At 46.9% G+C, this 22,354-nt stretch overlaps 1 protein-coding gene across 1 annotated transcript in view; it reads right to left on the bottom strand.

The window, feature by feature from the left end:
- Positions 1-22,071, bottom strand: part of SCARA5 (scavenger receptor class A member 5) — a 521,618-nt gene extending 499,547 nt beyond the window's left edge. Inside the window, exons 1-2 of the mRNA XM_068280108.1 lie at positions 22,056-22,071; positions 20,076-20,305 (exon numbers count right to left, since the gene is read on the bottom strand). The gene's annotated coding sequence lies outside the window, so the exon portion shown is untranslated. The remainder of the gene's footprint in view (positions 1-20,075; positions 20,306-22,055) is intronic.
- Between the last annotated feature and the right edge of the window lie 283 nt (positions 22,072-22,354).

Here is a 22,354-nt window from a genome sequence, read left to right as displayed (position 1 = left end):
CTCCACCATCCTGACATTTCCACCTTCAAAGCTGAACTTACAGTTGTGAAGGCGGAAGTGTTGGAAAGACAGAAAACAGCTTGCAGTGCATCAGTGAGAGGTGGTGATATAGGAGTGGGGACACTGCGAAATGCAAAGGGGTCAAAGGGTGGTTACATAGGGGTGACAACAGCGTTAATTGCAAAATGGTCCCGGCATCTACAGGGGCATGCTCCATGCCAGAAGGAGTTACCTTACCTATATCGCTGCCTCTCACCGCTGCACTGCACGCTACTCTCCATCTTCCCGACAACTCCAGTTCTGAAGGGGAAGTGTCCAGAAGACGGAGAGCAGCTTGCAGCGCATCAGCTAGTGGCGGTCACATATGTTACTTGACCCCTTCTGCCGCGGCCTGCATACACACCAGGAAAATTTCACAATTAACAAAAATACTCATTCCTTCTAGGTAACCCTATCAATACTTATTTATTTCAAAGTGGACGTATATTTTAACCCTTTAGCAGCCAATTTATTTAGAGGCTTGCAAATGCTCCAGGGCAATTTATTTTAGCACATATTTTATTTCTTATTTGTTACATTTCCCTGCTTCTAATTAGTACTGCTGGAAGGCCACAGTAAGGCCACATCTGGAATATGGAATTCAGTCTTGGCACCACATTACAAAAAAGATATTGCAGTTTTAGAGCAGGTGCAGAGATGAGCAACAAAATTGATACGTGGGATGGAAGGTCTCACTTACCAAGAAAGGTTAGATAAACTGGGTTTATTTAGTCTAGAAAAAAGACGCCTTAGAGGGGATCTAATTAACATGTATAAATACATCAGAGGGCAATATAATAGCTTGGCGGATGAGCTTTTTGTCCCTAGGCCTTCTCCAAGGACTAGAGGACATGATCTGCGCATTTAGGAAAGGGTTCTTTACAGTAAGAGTGATTAAGATGTGGAATGCATTGCCACAGGAAGTAGTTATGGCAAACTCTATACCTGCATTTAAAGGGGGCTTAGATGCTTTCCTTGCGTTCATGGCTACAATTACTAGGTAATGCCTAATGATGTTGATCCAGGGATTTTATCTGATTGCCATCTGGAGTTGGGAAGGAATTTTTTTCCGGTTTGGGGTAATTGGACCATGCCTTGTAAGGGTGTTTCGTCTTCATCTGGATCAACAGGGATATGTGAGGGAGCAGGCTAGTGTTGTACTCTATTTTCTGGTTGAACTAGATGGACCTATGTCTTTTTTCAACCAAAATAACTATGTAACGATGTAACTATGAATGTGTATTTATGGCCACTTCTGCTTTCAGTTACTATCGTTTCTGCTAGCAGGGAGAGATCAAAGCATTCCAAGAATTTACAATAAGTTCTGCCGATTGAGGTTAAAAGGAGTGCCCTTATCTCAAATGAGATAACTCTTATTGAAGCTTCTAAGATTTTTAAGAATTTGTTTGGTCATGTAGGAAAACATACGCTGGCACACTTCACTACAGCTGCTTCTGAGCCCCATCCTGGCCGGGCTCAGCGAGGACCTTCTACAAGCGTACTGTGCGCGCTGTGCAATTATATCATGCAAGGCATTTCTTATTAGGCAAGAATAAAATGTAATATCAGAATGCTTTTAATTTAATAAGCCTGTATGTTTATGCAGGATATTAGTAATCACTGTTTATATCATGCCTCGACTTTCATAGCGGAAAACCGGCCACAGGAGAGTACAAAGCCAGCAGAGCTTTCATTATCTCTAATGTTCCATTATTTGTGCAGCTGACGTGGGCCAGCACAGGGTGTAAATGAGGTGGAAATTAATGAAATCTATACTTGGGAAAGAGTCCAACAGGACTTAGAGAGTGTGAGATGAGTTGGTGCTCCGGGCAAGCTGGCCACATGACAATACATCAATTAACTTGGTTGAAAAACTCCAGTAAAAGTATCAGAGGCGTAGCATTAGCCCCTGCAAGGGATGCAAGCGCAGGAAGGCCCATGGGGGGTGAAGCCTGGTGGGGGCCCCGCCCAGGGCCGTTTTTAGCAGCAGGAGGGGGGAACAGTGCAGGAGAGGGCGCAGTGGGCACACAGCAGCAGGGAGGACGGCCCAACTGCCCCTTCCCTCACCTTGGGCCCTCCCTTCAGCACTCCTGGAGAGGGACATCCAAAGTTTCATAGGTGGGCCCAGTGATTTCTAGTTGCGGCCCTGAAAAGTATATGTGGTAGAAGCGCACCTGCGTCTCAACTACCACGTAGTACACAGGATAGGGCTCAACCGAACAAGTCTATGAACTATAATGCAAAGAAAAAAGATATTCAGGATTAGTCTCAATTTTAGTGGAAAAAAATATAGAAAACCTGATCCGTTTCACATGCTCTGCCATGATTCTGCATGTCCACAGAGTCACTCATAAATTAAATCTAAGTACACCAGAGGTTGACCCCATACATACAAAGTTGCAGGGCCGCCTTCAGGACATCACAACATGGACTAGAGTATGGGGCCCGAGTGAGTCTGGTGCCCAATGAACAGTGCAACAAACGGGCTCCGGCTGCTGTGCATTCATGTGTCTGTGGCTTGGCTGCCCTTTGCTCACTGTTGGCTGCCGTATGCGTGCAGTAAGGCCTCATTCTGGCTAGAGTGTTGCAGTTCCCTGGCATTGGCCCTGACCAGTGGTGGGCCGAAATTTTGCTTATGCGTAATTCGCAATTAAGCATCAAAATTTCACAGAAAATCGTAATTATTTTATATGTATTTTGTATGTAATAGTAATATTTCATAATTTTTCCCGTAATTTTTCCCATAATTTTGTGCCGACTTAAGTGGTTATTAGCAAAGACCCCATATATGCTATTGCTACATATAAGGACCGGGGCTGTTTTCAATGATCTGTGCTGTGTGGGCTCTTCAGCCCCCAGCGCAGATCAGGTGGCAAGCAGGGCGATCAGACTTCCCCCCTTTTTTTCCCACTAGGGGGATGTCCTGTTGGGGGGGTCTGATCGCCGCCAGCTATTTGTGTGTATCGGGGGGGCGCCTCAAAGCCCCCCTCCGCAGCGCTATTCCCTCCTCCCTCTCCTTCCCTCCCTTCCCTTCGCAATGTAGGCGGTACAGGACAGCGATCCGTCCTGTACCGCCTTAGATAGGCTTCAGCTTATCAGACGGCGGCGATCCCGGGCCAATCAGAGGCTGGGGATCGCCGATCTCCTTTATGCTGTAAACACCGGGGATTTCTTCCCCGCGTGTTTACATTTAGCCTGCGAGCCTCAATCGGAGGCTCGCAGGCTGTTAACGGAGCCCGCCGCCGTGAACTGACAGGAAACGGCCGCAAAACGGTAACTGATACAAACGACCAGCTGCCGCCTATCGGCGTTAGCTGGTTGTTAAGTGGTTTAGTAGAATAGTGGGTACAAGTAAAAAAAAATAAAATGCAAAGGAAAATGTTTTTTAAACTGACATTTTTCTGAGTTTAAAAAAAAAATTTCTTTGCATTTTTAAAATCTTTTTTTTTTTTTTTTCAAAAACTACAAGATCTTTTTTTGACATGTACCCACTATTCTCCTTAAAGGAAAACTTAAGTCAGAAAAAAAAATGACATTTACTCACCCGGGGCATCCCTCAGCCCCCCGAAGCTGGATGGTGCCCTCGCAGCCGCGCCCCGATCGTCCTGTCCCCGCCGGCGGCTACTTCCGGGTTCGGCGACAGCCGCCGACAGGCTGGGAACGCGGCTGATTTTCCGCATTCCCAGCCGCTATATCACCCATCTATGCTGCTATACTGCTTCACCCCTCCTGAAACTTTTTAACCCCTTGTCCCCCATGCAGGCTGGGATAGCCAGAATGAGGAGCTCCGACCGATTGGGGCTTCACACCCTGACTATACCAACTGCAAAAAAGGTCCCCTAATGCCGGTTTTTGTTCCGGGGTATATGTTGGGGGGCCCCCCAGGTTTATTTTGCCCTGGGGCCCCATTGTTGCTTAAACCGGCCCTGAATGGAAGACATTTTTTTTTTCAAAAATGACGTGCTATGACTCTAGTCAGCTGTGCACTCGCAGGTGTCCATCAAAGTGATAGTTCCAGTGAGTCAGCACCGTCTTAGTAAAATACGGTAGCTCTTTTTATTTCATATCAAAAACTAAAAAGACAGCATGATGTAGTACAGTGATAGGCAAACTCTACTCTCCAGCTGTTAAGGAACTACAAGTCTCACAATGCATTTGCCTTTATAAATCATGACTGTGGCTGTCAGACTCCTGCAATGCAGGAGTTCCTTTAAGTGGACCCAAATTAAAAATACAAGATTTCAGAAATAAAATAAAATCTATTTTCTAAATTATAATAATAAATAGCAGCCTTTTTTCAGGTGCATGATGACAAATATAAAATACTAGCCGACCCGCGGCGCTACGCCGCATAATAGGGTAAAGGGCAGGAAGGGGGTATTGGGCACAGCGGCGGGGAGGGGGGGGGGGGGTTGGACCCCCCTACCTCACTTGGGTCCCCCATGTGCGCTCCCCCTCCTGCTTAAAGGGGTTCTTTCGCGAAAAAAGTAGGCAGTTAAAAATTGTGACAGATGACAGGTTTTGGGCCAGTCCATCTTTTTAAGGGGGATTCTCAGGGCTTTCTTTGTTCTCAACAGCATTTCCTGAACAACAGTTGCAAAATCTAACTGACATAGTAGTGTGCAAGTGATTAGGGAGGCCGGCTGGTATCTTGCTATTTTGGCAGTTTAACTGCTGTTCAGGAAATGCTGTTGAAAACAAAGAAAGCCCTGAGAATTCCCCTTAAAAAGATGGACTGGCCCAAAACCTGTCATCTGTCACATTTTTTAACTGCCTACTTTTTTCGCGAAAGATCCCCTTTAAGCACAGTAGCAGCCGCCACTATTAGTAAGAGGCATCGGGCAGGGATGACTCACCTCTTCCGTGTTCCATCGTGCGTTCCACTGTCGTCACTTCCTGCAATGCCGCACACTGTATTGGTGTAATTTGCCTTTTTAAAACAGAAGGTAATCTGCAATAATTCAGCTATAAATGAACATTTGTGGTTACCCACCACAACGCACTGCTACTAAATATGCATATTACCCCTTTTCCTTCTTGGTAAGCTAGGCAAGCATCCAGAGCCGCTGGTGTATAGCAACCATATAGCTTTAAATTTTACACAGTCATATCAAACCCACATGTGACAGCCTGTTTCAGACTTTTGGTCCTCATCAGTACATGGCAAGGATTGATATGGCTGTATGAGATAGGGCTTGGACCAGTACAACAGAGTAACCAAGCAGCTCAGGGTGACCCAAACCACAAGGAATGTATAGGGGGATAAAAGGGACCAAAAAGACCTCCTACTAAAAAAACAAAGCTTGGTGTAATTTGCCTTCCTAAAACAGAAGGAAATATGCAATAATTCAGCTATAAGTGAACATTTTTTACTTTCACCCTTGGTAAGTCAAGCAAGCCATAGCTTTAAGTTTTACACAGTCATATCAAACCCACATGTGACAGCCTATTTCAGATGTTTGGTCCTAATCAGCACGTAGCAGGGATTGATAAGGCTGTATGAGATAGGGCTTGGACCAGTACAACAGAGTAACCAAGCAGCTCAGGGTGACCCAAACCACTCAGAATGTATAGGAGGATAAAAGAGACCAAAAAGCCCTCCTACTAAAAAAGCAAAGCTTGGTGTAATTTTCCTTCTTAAAACAGAAGCAAATCTGCAATAATTCAGCTATAAGTGAACATTTGTGGTTACCCACAATGCACTGCTACTAAATATGCAAATTATCCCTCTTTGCCCTTGGTTTGATATGACACTACTTCTTCTTCTTGCTTGGACCAGCCCCTTCTTCTTGCTTGGACCGGCCCTGGGGGCAGGGCGCTACTTCTTCTTCTTGCTTGGACCAGCCCCTTCTTCTTGCTTGGACCGGCCCTGGGGGCAGGGCGCTACTTCTTCTTCTTGCTTGACGGTTGAGGCACTTACTCTTATTATATATATAGATAGATTTTACATTTATTGGAGAAACCCCTCCCTTCCTTTCATATTGCCGGGACAGAAACCGGCAAACTGGTGGAGTAGGAGGTGTCCGGCAATGGAGGAATTGCTAATGGCTGCCCCCAGTATAACCCTAGCTATGGAAAGAGAAGGGTGAAAACCATGCACTGAAATGCTCATAGGCTGGAAGGAGTGTTTATTTATCTTTGTATGTGTCAGAGAGGTGCAACTAAATATTTTTAATAAAAAAAAAAATGTTTGGTTTGGGTCCGCTTTAAGAGCTGGAGAGCCAAGTGTGCCTATCAGTGATGTAGTAGCATAAGCAGCAACAGCTCTGCTGTTTCGGGTTATGCACCCTTTTTCAAGCTGTAAAGCATAACTATAACAATATGCTTTGCAGCTTGAAAAAGGGTGCATAACCCGAAACATCAGAGCTGTCATTGTTTATGCTGCTACATCATGCTGTCTTTTTAATTTTTGATATGAAATAAAAAGCTATTTTTACTAAGACGGTGCTGACTCAAGTCAATATTAATGATGGCGAGGGAGCAGGAGAACTTCAGGAAGCTGAAAGAAGCCTAATAGAGACAAAGGGGGCGATTGCCCTAGGGTCTCAGACCCTGTAGGGGCCCCCGAAGGTGTCTCCTCCAATCTAACTGTGCTTCCCTGGGACCCTGCAATGGAGCTAAAGTACTGACAGAGGGGCACCCACCACTGGGACAGGTAAGATACTACACTGCCGAAGTCATTGCAGAGGCCCCAGGGAGCACAGTTAAGTTGGAGGGGGGGAGGAGGGGTGATCGCCGTCTCAAGGACTCAGGGGTGAAATTTGTCTGCAACAAAAAGCCACAAATGCTGCTTTTTGGTGTGTGTGGGGTATTTATTGGGACCCCCAGGTTAATTTTGCCTGAGGGACCCACTGTTACTAAAACTGGCCCTGCCCAGGAAAGTACCTGGCCACTTTAAATGTCACTTAACAAAGTTAACATTCCCTTTAAAGCATACCTGAGTCACAGTCTAACATAAAAGGTGCTCCTTTACTTACTTGGGGCTTCTTACAGCCCCCTTAGGCTTGTAGGCCCCTCGTTGTCTCCCGGTACTCTTCCTCTATGGGGGAATATAAGGTTTGCCCAGTATGGGGCCCAGAAATTTCTGGTGGCGGCCCTGCACAGTTCCCCATGCACACTAAGGGTCATGGCCATGACCTGCAAGTGACAGAATAGAGGCATGGCAATCAGGGACGGATTTCGGCCAAGGCCACCTAGGCCATGGTCTAGGGCACCAGAGGAGCAAGGGCACCAAAGCAGCCGGCTAAACTGGTGCTTGCAAATGCTGCAGTGCAGGGAGATCAGGCAAGTGCCTGATCGCGGTACTCTGCTGCCAGCCGCATGTGCAGCGGCCGCCCTGCTCTCTCTGCATGTTGGCGTTGTGGCCGGCGGCTATGGACTTGGGCAGCATTGCAGAGTTACAAGTGGAGAATGTGGAATAGCAGAGGCCAGTCGTTCACATCTCTGCTCGTCTCCAATGAAGAAGCTTCCTCATCCTGTCTGACTTGATGGCAACATGCTGGCAAGTCACAAGTGAGAGATGCTGGTTGGAAGGACAGATGTACAGCAGCGGCTGATGGAGACGGAGGGGGAGGGGAAGAGGAAGCTTCTGCGCTGGAGACGAGTGGAGAGGTGACACTGGTGAAAGAACTGTGAGCGCTACCTCTTATGCTGTGTATTGATGGCTTCTGCGGTGTGGAGGCAAGCTGGCTACCTATACTGAAAGGTGGGAGTGGGAAAGGGAGAGATTAAGGGAGTCATCTAGCTACCTATACTTGAGGGAAAGGGGGAGGGGCCATCTCGCTACCTATACTGAAGGAGGGCGGCTGGTGACAGTGGCCTAGGGCGGTAAAAAGTATAAATCCAGCCCTGATGGCGATAGTAGTAAGCATGTATCAGCGGTTATGCAGCTCGCTATGGATGAGCACAATCTGGGAAAGCTGTTTCCATAGCTGTAAAAAGCATGTGTGGCCAACACTAAGACCTCGTTCACATTGCGCTCCGCTCACGTTAGTTTCGGGCTTTTTTTTTTACCCAATTTTTTTTTTCCGATTCCTGCCGCTTGTCTGTGCGCTGCATTTTTGTGAAAAGTGCTTTTCTAAGTGCCTTTCCCCAGCTTTTTTTAATCCCCAGGAAGTGAACTCTTTGACCTGGAAAAGAATAAATACAATGTATTTATTCTTTAAACGCGAACGCAATTTCTGCACAAAGACATTTTGTGAGCGTTTTGCGTTTTTCTTATACCTTCCATTGAGGCAAAATCGTCTCAAAAATGGTACAGGCAGCGCTTTTCTGAGCGGATCTGAAACGAACCGCTCAGATGTGAAGTCTCTCATAGAGAATTATTGCACAAGCGCTTTCAGGTCGATTTTGAAAAATCAACAGTGCTTAAAAAAATCACAAAGTCCCTCTAGTGTGAATGAACCCTAAAATGTCCTTCTGCAGACCATATCTATAGGGGTACTGAGTCGAACATAGGTGTCCCTCAGAGATAAGCAGCCATGCGGTGCAGTGCAGCAGAGGTTAGTAGGCTTTAAAGGGGCACTATGAGAAAAAAATTGTAAAATTTAAAATATGTGCAAACATATACAAATAAGAAGTATGTTTTTTTTCAGAATAAAATGAGCCATAAATTACTTTTCTCCTATGTTGCTGTCACTTACAGTAGGTAGTAGAAATCTGACAAAAGTGACAGGTTTTGGATTAGTCCATATCTTCATGGGGGGATTCTCGGGGATGTATTTATTTTCAAAAGCACTTAGTGAATGGCAGTTGCTCTGTCCATCTGCCAAAAAACTGTGTAGCGAGCAGGAAAGCTGGCTGGCATCATTGTTTAAATCTTTTTTAGGAATATCTTTATGAAGAAAAAAAGCCTTTTTGAGAATCCCCTGTGAAGAGATGGACTAGTCCAAAACCTGTCACTTCTGTCAGATTTCTACTACCTACTGTAAGTGACAGCAACATAGGAAAAAAAGATGGCTCATTTTACTCTTGAAAAAATACATACTTCTTATTTGTTTATGTTTGCACATATTTTAAATGTTTAAATTTTTTGCCATAGTGCCCCTTCAAGCAGCTCCTCCACCAGCCAATTCAGACAGTTGTCCATATCACTGAAGTCACAGTGTACTCACTAAAGCATCCTTGCTTGTAAAGCGTAGCTTTTTATGTGCACAGTCCTCCAGGCTTAAAGAGGAACTCCAGCCTAAACAAATATACTGTCATTAAGTTACATTAGTTATGTTAATTAAAATAGATAGGTAATATAATCTCTTAACCACACTGTTTTAAAAGAACAGGTAAATGTTTGATTTCATGTTGGCAGCCATCTTTTTGGTTGAAAGGAGGTGACAGGGAGCATGGTTCCCATAGACATAGTTCTAACTGTCCTGTGTCCTGAGCACCTCTCCCAGTTGCTAGGCAACGTGAATAACAACATAGGAAATCCCATCATGCTCTGCACAGCATCAGGGGAAAAAAGCCCAGGCTATTTTTCTTTGATGGGTGGAGCTTAGCTAAAAATGCAGCTAAAAATGATGCTTTGGTAAGAAAAAGAAAGTTCTGATGCTGTGAAACTGTTAAAGAAACACCAAGCCTTTTCGGAGGTTCACTTTAAGCATGCATATAGCACTCACCGCGATCCTCACAGACATGACAATACAGCCTGATGGGGACAAGTCCTGGGAACCCAAGGCTGTAAGCAGCGCTTAGCGTTCAGCATTGTGTAGGAGGCCCCACACGGTGTGATAGAGGCAATCGATTATTGGCAGATTTAGTAATTTTGATTTAATTTTTTTTGCTGCACTGGAGTCTAATCAATTGCTTCCAATCACGTTTTAGAGCCTGAAAGTTCATAATATGATTGGCAGGTCAAATTATGCTGTAAACATATTTTAGATAAAACTTGGTTGACAATCTACTGTGTGTACAGCAGCCACTGATGTCACCGGAGGCTTGGCCAGCAATCAGCCTGGCGAATTGAGAGCATTGTTCTCTCAGCTGCCCCTCCCACTTTGAAACGCCCCTCAAGCTTCACTCTATAAGCCCAACCTACCCCCAGTGGCATAGCAATCAGGGTTGCAGAGGTCTCAACTGCATCGGGGCCCTTGGGCCAGAGGGGCTCTGCAGAGCCCTCCCTCAACTGAAGTATTAGCTCTTTATTGGTCCTGTGCTGGTAATAATCCCTTCTATACAGTAGATGCTCATTAACAAGCTGTTCCCCATCCCCTTCTTGCACCTCTAACACTGCAGTTGTCCTTGGCAGGTTTTGGTGCTTGGGGGGCCCAATGTGAAACCTGCAGTGGGGTTCATAGCTCCTTAGCTACGCCACTGCCTACCCCTATTCAAAAGAATGCATCACTAGTCTGCAGACTAATGCATCTCTACAGCCTTGGCCTTACAATGTCGCCCAAGGGACGGAGTCTCATCCACTGCCGGGCGCTATGCGTTGTAGGTGTGTATCCAAAACACAACACAATTGGGGTTTTAATGGAGCACAACCAAGTCAAAGGGATTTAAAATTTATTGCATCACTAAAAGGCCATATTTTGGACCGAAATCTTCTGTTTTCATACAGCAAAGCAGGCTATGTGGTTCCAGGAGACACAGCTATTCAGTTGACTGACACATGTTTCGTGACCAAAAGTCACTTCTTCAGAGGCAATCATGGAAAATATGTTCAATAGGTTCTAGGTGACCCAGAGCCCCAAAAATCTGTGATGCTGCAGGAATGGTGCCTGCGTGATGCAATAAACATGTCTTAAATTGAAAATTCTTTTGATTTGATTGTGCTCCATAGATACTTCAACTGTATATTTTGGATAGTTCAATGCTATCATAGTGGGGGAGGAGCTTACAGGTTTTTTGGTTATGTGAGAGTAGAAAAGGAGGTCGGGTAGCAAATCCTTCCCATGTGCTCTTTTCTGCTACCAGCGGTGTTACTAGAAGTCACTGCGCCCCCCTCCAAAACTTTGTATAGCCCCCTCCCCCTCTCGCTTTCTGCACAGGTAGACATCAAATCACAGCGCTCATAGACTGCAACTGAATTGTAGACCAACAGAGGCATGCAGAGCCCCACAGGGCTAAATACATGCCTTGAATGCAAATCAGATGCAAATCATGTACTAGTCCTAATCTATAATTTGAATGCAAATTGATGCACATGGATGCAGCTAGCCATAAGTATACAGTACTTACATGAGTTTTGTACAGCAGGAGACATTGGCAGCGCTTCCAAACAGTGTAAGTATACTTATGGCTAGCTGCAAAGTATACTTATGGAGCCTATGAGCGCTGTCATTTGATGTCTGTTTAAGAGAAATGTGTATACCATTTTATGACTAGCAGCACTAGGAAAATAAATTGTGTTGTTATCGTTAGACTAGCGGTAGGTCTTCCCCCGAGAGGACCCGTCACCGCCGTGGGGAAGTCTAGTAGGGAATAATTTATGCACATATTATTTATACTGAAGCTAACGTCCTCCTTTGCTGTACCTGTTTTGAATGCATGTTGTGTATTTTAGTCCACAATTGTGGAGCTCTGCACATCTATTGCAGGTAGTCAATTCGCGTGCAGCTTCTGTTTGGAAGCTCTGCCAATGTCTCCTTCTGCACAGGTAAACTGAGAACCAATGTTATGCAATTGGCTAGTGCACATGAATGTGTTTTCACCATGCAGATAAAAACAGACAGCAGTGAAGCACTGCACACATTTTCTCCATCAATTACATTAGCTTCTGTGATAAAACATGCATGTGTTCCCACCTACAGACACACATGGGGATTGATTCACTAAACCGTGATGACTGATATCATGGCTGCACGAATTTTCGCACGCAAACGCCGCAGTTTTGTGTGAAAATTTGCGTTTGTGCGCGAAAATTCGCGATTGCGCTTAACAACCGTTATGTGCGTTATAACACACGCAAAACACTACCATGGCCGTGATATCAGCTATCACGGTTTAGTGAATCCAGAGCATGGTGTGCAGTAAGTGCATACAGAAAACCATCAGACAAGTGTGCTCCCAGCCTCAGCTTATTACACTCACTCTGTCCATCTCTGATGGAGCAGAACTGGCTCTGCAGACTTCTCCAGCATCACTACAGTACAGAGCGCTTGTGGAGGGATATAAAGGTTGGGGGCAGGGCGCTGTACACAAGACCCTTCTGCACACTGAAAAGGGACTGTCTACAAAATCTTTGTCTTCAAAACGTTTTTTGATTCCTTATCAGCGTCTGAGCAGATGCAGTCATTAGAACAGTTGTGCAGAGAGCAGAAAGCTTTATCTCTCCGTTGCTCTTAGTTTTTAGTCTTTCGGGACAGGGAAAATAAATTTCTCCTCCACCTCCCACTGGGCCCCCTACTGCTTCTGGACCCCCCTGCAGCTGCATCCCTTTCAGGGTCTATTATTGCCCCTGTCAGCCACCATATGGACTCAGTGACTTGTCTGCTATACTTATCTCTACATTGCAATCTACATACCAGTGATTGTTACATCATTATTTTGCGTACCATTGTTTCTCACTCTTATCCTCCGGGGTAACATTGTTTATTGTTGTAATAATGCTTTCTCTATCTATTGTACAGTGTTGTGTAATAAAGTGCTGTATACATGTTTAATAGTAATATTAATAATCAAAAATAAGCTTTATGTTTACAGGATCAGCTCAGGTTAGGCAATATCAGCAGAGCAGATGCACAGGGCCGGTTCAAGTAACAATTGGGTCCTAGGGCAAAATTAGCCTGGGGGCCCCCAACAGACACCCAACCAAAAAGCGTCATTAGGGGCCCTTTGTTGCAGCCAAATTTCCCTCCTGGGCCCCTGAGCTGGCTGCTGACCCTCCCCCAATCACCTCCCAACTTAACAGACTCTGCAGAGTCCATGGGGAGCAACAGTTAAGATGGGGGAGGGACAACTTGGGGGCCCCTACAGGCTCTGGGGCAATTGCCCATTTTTTCCAATGGTAGCTCCGGCCCTGCAGATGCATCAAAAACACTGGTGAGAACACTGTAAATTCAAAAATTCCACAATGTCAGCAATCATTTTGTCAACACTTGGTGCGATGCCCAATCCACCAGGGCCAAGTGCATACAGTACATACCACTTACCACAGTTATAATTCCCCAGACAGCACAGCACAGTGGTGCAAATACTGGAACAGCTTTCAATAGTAAAAAAATAAAAACACTTCACCAATCAGAGCTTCCTACATCCATCCTGAAATCTGACCGGCTGCGCATGAGGAGCAGGTGAGCAACTGTGTGCCAGAGGGGGTCAGTATTGTTACAGCAGATCAATACGGAGCCTGTCATTGCTGATTCCATCTGGCAATTCTTATGGTGGCCATACATCTGTAGATTTGGGGTCTGATCGACCATCCGATTAGATAATTATTATCGAATAGGGTGAAAATCTGAGCCGCCAAAAGCATGCCTGATCGCTCAGACATCTATCGATCGGACATGCTGGAAAATCTCGGGCCGATATGCTTGATCGGGTGCGAATCGGTAACTGCATGCGATAATCGCAAACGATGAACGCAGTGGAAACCCCTTGCCACTGTCCCTCCTAATGAACATTCAACCCCCCCCCTCCCCCACCGCATTAAAACTTTACATCTCCAGTGTGCGCTGCTGTGTCTGCATTCCGCTTTCGCGACCCATGTGTGTGTGTGTGTGTGTGTGGGGGGGGGGGTGCATATACATTGGGGGGCATCGGCCGGGGGGGCGAGGCGGCATCAGAAGGTCCATTGCTAAAAAATGTCACGCTGCAGAACATCGGCCTGCAGTCTATGGCGGACAATAGATTTGTCTCTGATCAGAGAGAGATTTGTCTCTTCGTCGATCGGCCGCCAAAATCGCTAGCTGTATGACTACCTTTACTGCCCAGCATCTGACCCTCTGGTTATACTGCCCTCTGCAGCCAATACACAGGTCAGATCTGATGCTCACCTGTCTCTAACAGAACACAATGCACCCAGGAGACTAGAGTTTTTATGTTTGAAAGATACAGTATCATTAATGGTAGCCTCCATAGTCTTTCATGACAGGTGTACTTTGCAATATTTCTGCCATGTGGCTTAAAGGGAACCTAAAGAGGAAAAAAGTGCCCAAAATGGTACTTACCTCAGTAGAGGGAATCCTCTGGGTAATCCAGAGGCTTCTCCCGTCCCTCTCACCTCCACTGATGCAGCTCTGGGACCCTCTGAAATCTCTTTGACATCCGTGGACCAAGCGCAGCCACACTGCGCAGGCGCAGGACCCCTTCGCACCTGTGCATTAAAACTGAGCCAGTCGGGTTTGAGTCCCAGCAGCTTTGTGCTACTGCACAGGCGGGGGGGTGTCCTGCACCTGAGCACTCGTCCATGGAGGGGACTGCAGCCACAAACTTACTGAGGGTCCGAAAGTCCAGCACTGGTCTCAAAGAGGGCGTGGGAAGACTCCGCAGGCTTACCTTCACCTAAGTAAGTATCTGAAGATCTCTCCTAAGTAACTCACAGGTTTGCTTTAAAGGGAAGGTTCGAGCAAAAAAAAAAAAAGATCTACTTACCCGGGGCTTCCTCCAGCCGATATGTCCCTCGCCACAGCTCCGCTTCCAGCCAGTGGCTCAGGGTCCCCTCCATTGCAGATGCCGAACTCGCTAGGTCACATCTTCTGCGCCAGTCGGCACCTGCACAGAACCCTCCAGACCATGTGAGCGCGACAGCGAGTGGCACAGCCACGCGCTCCTGCAGGCGCAGTAGATGCCAGTCAGCATCTGCAACAGAGGGGACCCCGGACCACCGGCTAGAAGCAGAGCTGTGGCGAGGGACATATCGGCTTTTTTTTGTATCTGTCATTTAAAGGGAACCTGTAGGGAGACGTATATGGAGGTTGCCATATTTATTTCCTTTTAAACAATAACAGTTGCCTGGCTGTCCTGTTGATCAGTTTGGCTGCAGTAGTGTCTGAAAAACACCTGAAACAAGCATGCGGCTAATCTGGTCAAATCTGACAATAATGTCAGAAACACCTGATCTGCTGCATGCTTGTTCAGGGTCTATGGCTAAAAGTATTAGAGGCAGAGGATCCCCAGGATAGCCAGGCAACTTGTATTGCTTAAAGGGAACCAGAGACGAAGCACCCTTGTGTATTTTACCATCAGTGGCGTAGCTACAAACCTCTGGGCCCCGATGCGGAATCTGGATGTGGGCCCCCCCCCCCACACCAACAACAGCCCCCCTCCCCCGGCAACACCCGACGCACACACATATCCGAATCCCTATAGCCAGCTATAGGTCCCCCCAGTATAGGTAGCCAGGCATAGGTACGCCAGTATAGTTGCCCCCGGTATAGGTTAGCCAGGTAGGTGCCTCCAGCATAGGTAGCCAGTATAGTTGCCCCCAGTATAGGTTAGATAGGCAGGCGCCGCCAGTACAGGTTAGCTAGGTGGGTGCCTCTAATATAGGTAGCCAGAATAGTTGCCCCCAGCATAGGTTAGATAGGTAGGTGCCCCCAGTATAGGTTAGTTAGGTAGGTGCCTCCAATATAGGTAGCCAGTATAGTTGCCACCTGTATAGGCTAGCTAGGTGCCCCGAATACAGGTTAGACAATTAAGTGCCCCCAGGTTAGATAGGTAGGTGCCCCCCAGTATAGGTTAGATTAGGTAGCTGCCCCCCAGTATAGGTTAGATGAGGTAGGTGCCCCCCAGGATAGGTTAGGTAGCTGCCCCCCAGGATAGATTAGGTAGCTTTCCCCCAGGATAGGTTAGGTAGGTAGCTGGCCCCCCAGGATAGGTTAGGTAGGTAGCTGGCCCCCCCAGGATAGGTTAGGTAGGTAGCTGGCCCCCCAGGGTAGGTTAAGTAGGTAGCTGCCCCCCCAGGATAGGTTAGGTAGCTGCCCCCCAGGATAGGTTAGGTAGCTGCCCCCCCAGGATAGCTTAGGTAGGTAGCTGCCCCCCAGGATAGATTAGGTAGGTAGCTGGCCCCCCAGGATGGGTTAGGTAGGTAGCTGGCCCCCCAGGATAGGTTAGGTAGGTAGCTGGCCCCCCAGGATAGGTTAGGTAGGTAGCTGGCCCCCCAGGATAGGTTAGGTAGGTAGCTGGCCCCCCAGGATAGGTTAGGTAGGTAGCTGGCCCCCAGGATAGGTTAGAGTAGGTAGCTGCCCCCCCGGATAGGTTAGAGTAGGTAGCTGCCCCCCAGGATAGGTTAGGTAGGTAGCTGGCCCCCCAGGATAGGTTAGGTAGGTAGCTGGCCCCCCAGGATAGGTTAGGTAGGTAGCTGGCCCCCCAGGATAGGTTAGGTAGGTAGCTGGCCCCCCAGGATAGGTTAGGTAGGTAGCTGGCCCCCCAGGATAGGTTAGGTAGGTAGCTGGCCCCCCAGGATAGGTTAGGTAGGTAGCTGGCCCCCAGGATAGGTTAGAGTAGGTAGCTGCCCCCCCGGATAGGTTAGAGTAGGTAGCTGCCCCCCAGGATAGGTTAGGTAGGTAGCTGGCCCCCCAGGATAGGTTAGGTAGGTAGCTGGCCCCCCAGGATAGGTTAGGTAGGTAGCTGGCCCCCCAGGATAGGTTAGGTAGGTAGCTGGCCCCCCAGGATAGGTTAGGTAGGTAGCTGGCCCCCCAGGATAGGTTAGGTAGGTAGCTGGCCCCCCAGGATAGGTTAGGTAGGTAGCTGGCCCCCCAGGATAGGTTAGAGTAGGTAGCTGCCCCCCCGGATAGGCACGGAAGCGCTGTAGGCGGAACTCACCTCCGTCCCTGCGCCGCTGGTCTCCTCCCGCTCTGTATAGATGTTGTTACACACTGCTTCCTGTTTAGCCGGAAGCAGTGTGTAACAGCAGATCTATGCAGAGCGGGAGGAGACCAGCGGCGCTTGGAACGCAGGCAGGTGAGTTCTGCCTACAGCGCTTCCGTGCGCTGCGCACTCTGCATCTGAGGGGGAGGGGGGGGGGCCCGGGGAGAGGTCGGACTGCCCTCCCCATGGCTGCAGCTCCCCCCTCCCAATAACGCACGCAGGGATCCCATCTCCGAGTCCAAACGGACAAGGGCCCCCCGGGCCCCTCCCCCGCCTCTTCAGGAGCCGGGCCCGGTCGCCGAGGCGACCGTTGCGACCACAGGCCCTATGCCCCTGTTTACCATGTATATCAGTAAGAACATTAGAGAAAACACTTACCATGCTGTCTGTTTCACCCTCACTGCTAAAAGTGTCTGTTAACAGCAGTCACAAGAATCCCAGACTGAGCAATTAAATATGGCTTTGCTGGGAATGATTATTGCTGAGTCATTATAGCAAAGCCACAAGGGGGCAGGCTTGGGCTTGAAATAACACCACAGAAGACAGACTTATCTATAATCTTTCTGTAGCAAAGCTAGACGGAGCAGCCTGACTGTTCAGTCGGGGATTCTTATCAGAGGTAATAACAGTCAGATTACACAGAGAACAATGAAACAAAGGGCAGATTAGGTGTTTACTGTCATGTTCCCACTGATTTATAAGGTAAAATACAAGAGGGTGCTTCATCTCTGGTTCTCTTTAAAAATAAATAAATATGGCAGTCTCCATATTCTTCTCGCTTCAGGTTCCCTTTAAAACATTACTGTTTTTATACATGTGTTCTTAAAATATCAACAACAACTAAACATTTGTAAAGCGCTTTTCTCCAGTAGGAACCAATTCAATATCTTAAAAGGGCAACTCGATCAATATAGCTGTATATCAATTGCATTCTGATTTAATAATATGGGCATGAAATCCCTTACTATTGGCAGTTAGGGCTCTTACACAGTAAGATGTTGCGTTTGATGCGATGTTAAGGTCGCATAACGTGCCCCTAATGCAACGCATTGAAAGACTATAACTTGGATGTTATGTAGCCCTGCGTTTGGTGCGACGTTTTCATCGCACAGTGATTGAACGAAAACGGCGCATGCGTTTAAAAAAAACAAAACACAAAAAACATTACTGAGCATGTGCAAACAGTCTAACGCAGCTAAAAACGTGTATAACGCATAGCATGCTGCACTTTCATTTAACGTGCAGCGTTAGACACCAACGCAGCGTCTGCACTGTGAACAGCCCATTGATTTCTCATTGCTGTAAGTTATTGTGCGTTACATGTTGTTGTAACGTGCGACTGTAACGTCGCACGGTGAAAGAGCCCTAAAAGCAGTTGTAATTATCAGAAGTGAAAATAAACTTATGAGATAACTGATTGTATCTGTAGAACTAATCCTAATCAAAACTTTCCTGGAGTCCTTGAATCCTATTTCAGTTTTAGGCTGCTTACACATCAAGACGTTACAGGCGCACGTTAGTGCGCCTGTAACGCTCCCCCAACGCACAGCAATGTAACACAAGTGGGCTGTTTACACTGCCCACGTTGCGTTACATGTAACGCTGCACGTTCTCCGCAAAGTGCAGCATGCTACGGCGTTGGAGCGGCTATAGCCGCGTTAGACTGTTTGCACATGCGCAGTGGGGGGCGGAGAGGAGGCGGGGAGAGCCAGCTACAGTAGCCGCGCACATGGCTACTTAATATTCACTGCACTGGCGGGCGCTGATTGGCCGGCGGGACCACGTGATGCGGAGTGTCTCGCTCCGCATCACGTGGACCTGCTGGCCAATCAGCGCCACTCTGGGAGACATTATAGGAATCGAGCTGCCTAACGCGGCTCACTCTACCGTCGGCTCTTGCAGCACCATATGTTGTGTTAGGTGCACGTTATGCGACCTTAACGTAGCACCTAACGCAACGTCTTGGTGTGCAAGTAGCCTTAAGGGTTAAAAATCTAGGCTTGAGGTTTGAACCAGATATAAGGTAACCAAACACAGCAGCTGTTCATTCAGCTCCCACACAGAGAAATGGTGACCCTCTAACCTGTCAGCCACTATCCTGCTATTGCCCCTGAATCTCCTCCTCACTTATCTGGTTTTAAATTATCCACTTCATATCATGCAGATCAAATCAGCACTTGAGCAAACACTGAGCAGTAGTGAGCAGTTGTTAATATAAACAATACACATGACCTGCTTATTTTATTTAAAGGACAACTGAAGCGAGAGTGACATAGTGGCTGTCATATTTATATCCTTTTAGGCCTTGTTCACATTGCGTTCTGCTCGCGTTAGCGTTCACGTTGGGCTTTTTTTTGGGTTTAGCGTTTGGGTGGGTGTTGCGTTTTTGTGAAAAGTGCTTATCCCGAGCGTTTTTTTTAATCCACTCCATGACGCAAGTCAGGAAGTGAACTCTTTGACCCGGAAAAGAATAAATACAATGTATTTATTCTTAAAAACGGCAACGCAATCGCTGCACAAAGCGATTTTTTGAGCGTTTTACGTTTTCCCTATAGCTTCCATTGTAGCAAAATCGCCTCAAAAATGGTACAGGCAGAACGAACCGCTCAGATGTGAACTCTCTTATAGGGAATCATTGCACAATCACTTTCAGGGCGATTTTGAAAAATCGCCAGCGCTTAAAAAAAATCCACAAAACGCCTCTAGTGTGAATGAGCTCTCAAGCAATACCAGTTGCCTGGCTATCCTGCTGATCCTCTGCCTCTAATACTTTTAGCCATAGCCCCTGAACAAGCATGCAGCAGATCAGGTGTTTCTGACATTATTGTCAGATCTGACAAGATTACCTGCCTGCTTGTTTCTGGTGTCATTCAGACACTACTGCAGCCAAATAGATCAGCAGGGCTGCCAGGCAACTGGTATTGTTTAAAAGTAATTAAATATGGCAGGCTCCATATTCTTCTCCTTTCAGGTTTCCTTTAAATACAGAGCTAAAATAATAATAAAAAAAAAAATCACAAAATGTAAACACAGTATATTGCATTATTGTTCATATCCTCATAGCCATTTTTAGTAAACATGAAACATGAGTGCACCTGCAGTGAAGTCCACTAAGCAGTCACAATAGATGACACAGATGAAATGCTTCTAACGTCTCAAAACTCCTAACTTCTCAGTTATATTCAAAAGTATTCAGGTGTTAAATAAAAAAAATAAAAAAATAAAACACAGACGATGTAAAACAGACTTCTATCTTGTGCTGCTCTTAATTTTGAACTATGGCCACTCACCTGTTGAGCCAGATGTTCTCCCAGAATCCTCAGCGCTGTACTCCTGAGTGGTGCATGCAATGCAGGCTGCCTGTGTGTCAGTGGCAGTGCTCCCTCCTGCTACATGGAGTCCCAAACTGTCCTCCAAACACACAACTTGTCTGTGTGATAAACTTGAGAGGGGTTCTTCTGCCTCTCTCCCACCCTCACTTCTGCTTCTTCATGTTCAACAAGTGGAGTTCAGCATTCACCTTGTTTTGGGAGGAAGCAAGTAAAAAAAAAAAAGGATTTCATTTCTTATTTGACAAGCCACACAATGCAAACTCCCCCTTTTCTGGAGGAGAGAAAAAAATTAGGATGTATTGATGAGCCTAAAATGTTCATTCCCATTTTTTTTTCTCATTTTCAGTGTTGCTGATGTGGTCCTATGAAGTTGTGGGCTCATGCTGGGAAGACAGTGCCCTCTAGTGGTACAGCAGCAAACTGCCAGAGAAAATAAATATATTGTTGTACTTGAGGCCGGGTGCACACATAGCAGAAACGCTAGCGTAGCTTGAAAAGCTGCATTTTATGCAGCAATATTGCACTTGCGATTTACAGTAAGCGTTCTGCAGACGCTGGTAGTGTTGCATATTATGCGGGCTGGCTGCCAAAACGCACATAATGAAAGTCTATGGGGACGCATATCATACCTCCCAACTTTTTGAGATGAGACAGCGGGAAACACTTAGGCCACACCCCTGACACACACCCTGACACACCCCTAGTCAATCATAATATATATATAAATATATATATATATATATATATATATATATATATATATATCCTTTATTGAAAAAATAATTGTGGGTGGGGAAAAGGGTGAGGGCAGGGCCGGGCCGAGGCATAGGCTGGAGAGGCTCCAGCCTCAGGGCACAGTGTAGGAGGGGTGCACAATTCATTCAGCTGTCATTGCTAATTGTGTATGAAGCAGAAAGAAATAAGAAAAGGGGATACATAGCAGTGACTGCAAGCCAGATAACTAGATATTAAGGTGTTGGGGAGGTTGTGGGCCCTGTGGCCCTCTTAGTCTAATAACAATCAGTGTGTGACGGCTGGGGTGGGAGGGATGGAGGGGCGCACTTTGGTGTCTCAGCCTTGGGTGCTGGAGGACATTGTCCCTGCTCTGGGTGAGGGTGCCCATGGGTGAGGAGGTAAAAAAACGATTGAGGCCCCAGCCGGCGGATGCGGTGTGTGGGATGCGGGTCTGGGATAGTATTGTCCCTCCCTCCCTCCGAATGTGCCCCCCCAGTGTCCCCTGTATGTAGAGATTAAGAGCGCAGCAGAGCGGGCAGTCTTACCATTCATCCTCGCGTACGGGCATCTGGTCTTCTCTGCTTCCTGTTTCCTGTGACGTCACAGGAAGTAGATGGAAGCTAGAGCTCGGTACGCGAGAAGGAATGGTAAGACTGCCCGCTCCGCTGCCCTCTTAATCTCTACATACAGGGGGACACTGGGGGGGGGGGCACATTCGGAGGGAGGGAGGGACAATATTATCCCAGACCCACATCCCACACACCGCATCCGCCGGCTGGGGCCTCGATCATTTTTTTTGCACATCTGAACCCCCAGCCGCCCGGGACACTGGGGGGTCATAACGGGATAGCGGGACAGCCCCCCCAAATCGGGACTGCCCCGCCGAAAATGGGACAGTTGGGGGCTATGCGCATATGCATAGCGTTTTAATGCGTTTCACATGCGGTTTTTTAATGGGTTTTTTGTTTTTTAAATGTTGATGATGTACTTCCGCTTCCTCTTTACTTCCTGGTTATTTTGGATAAAGGGCAGGAAAAAAAATGCATTCAAAACGCATGCAATACGGATACAAAACACAAATGCATTTTCAATTAGTGGACTGCAAACGCACCAAAACCGCAATCAAACACAGTAAAATCCCACCTGCGATTTGCAAACGCAAAATGCAATTCAAAAACGCAAACGCACCCCCATAAAGCGCACCTTTTTCACGCTATGTCATATGTGAACCCGGCCTCAAGGAGAACTGTAGTGAGAGGTATATGGAGGCTGCCATATTTGTTTCCTTTTAAGCAGTACTAGTTCCCACCGCAGTTGACCGACTGATAACAGCCAGTTTGACTGATCCACTTAGCGGATCCGTTGGTCCAACTGTCATTCAAACGACTGTTAGGTCCGTATGTGTGTACAAATGACTTATAGTAGTATGTCTAACTAATCGATGTTCAAACATACAGTCGTTTGATCAGTCATTTATTCTAGTGCATTGTTCTATCCAGTCC

Source organism: Hyperolius riggenbachi, chromosome 4, assembly GCF_040937935.1.
Source record: "Hyperolius riggenbachi isolate aHypRig1 chromosome 4, aHypRig1.pri, whole genome shotgun sequence".
Lineage (NCBI taxonomy): Eukaryota > Metazoa > Chordata > Amphibia > Anura > Hyperoliidae > Hyperolius > Hyperolius riggenbachi.
The sequence above is the reverse complement of the archived record's forward strand: the minus strand, read 5'-3'. Positions and strand labels throughout refer to the sequence as shown.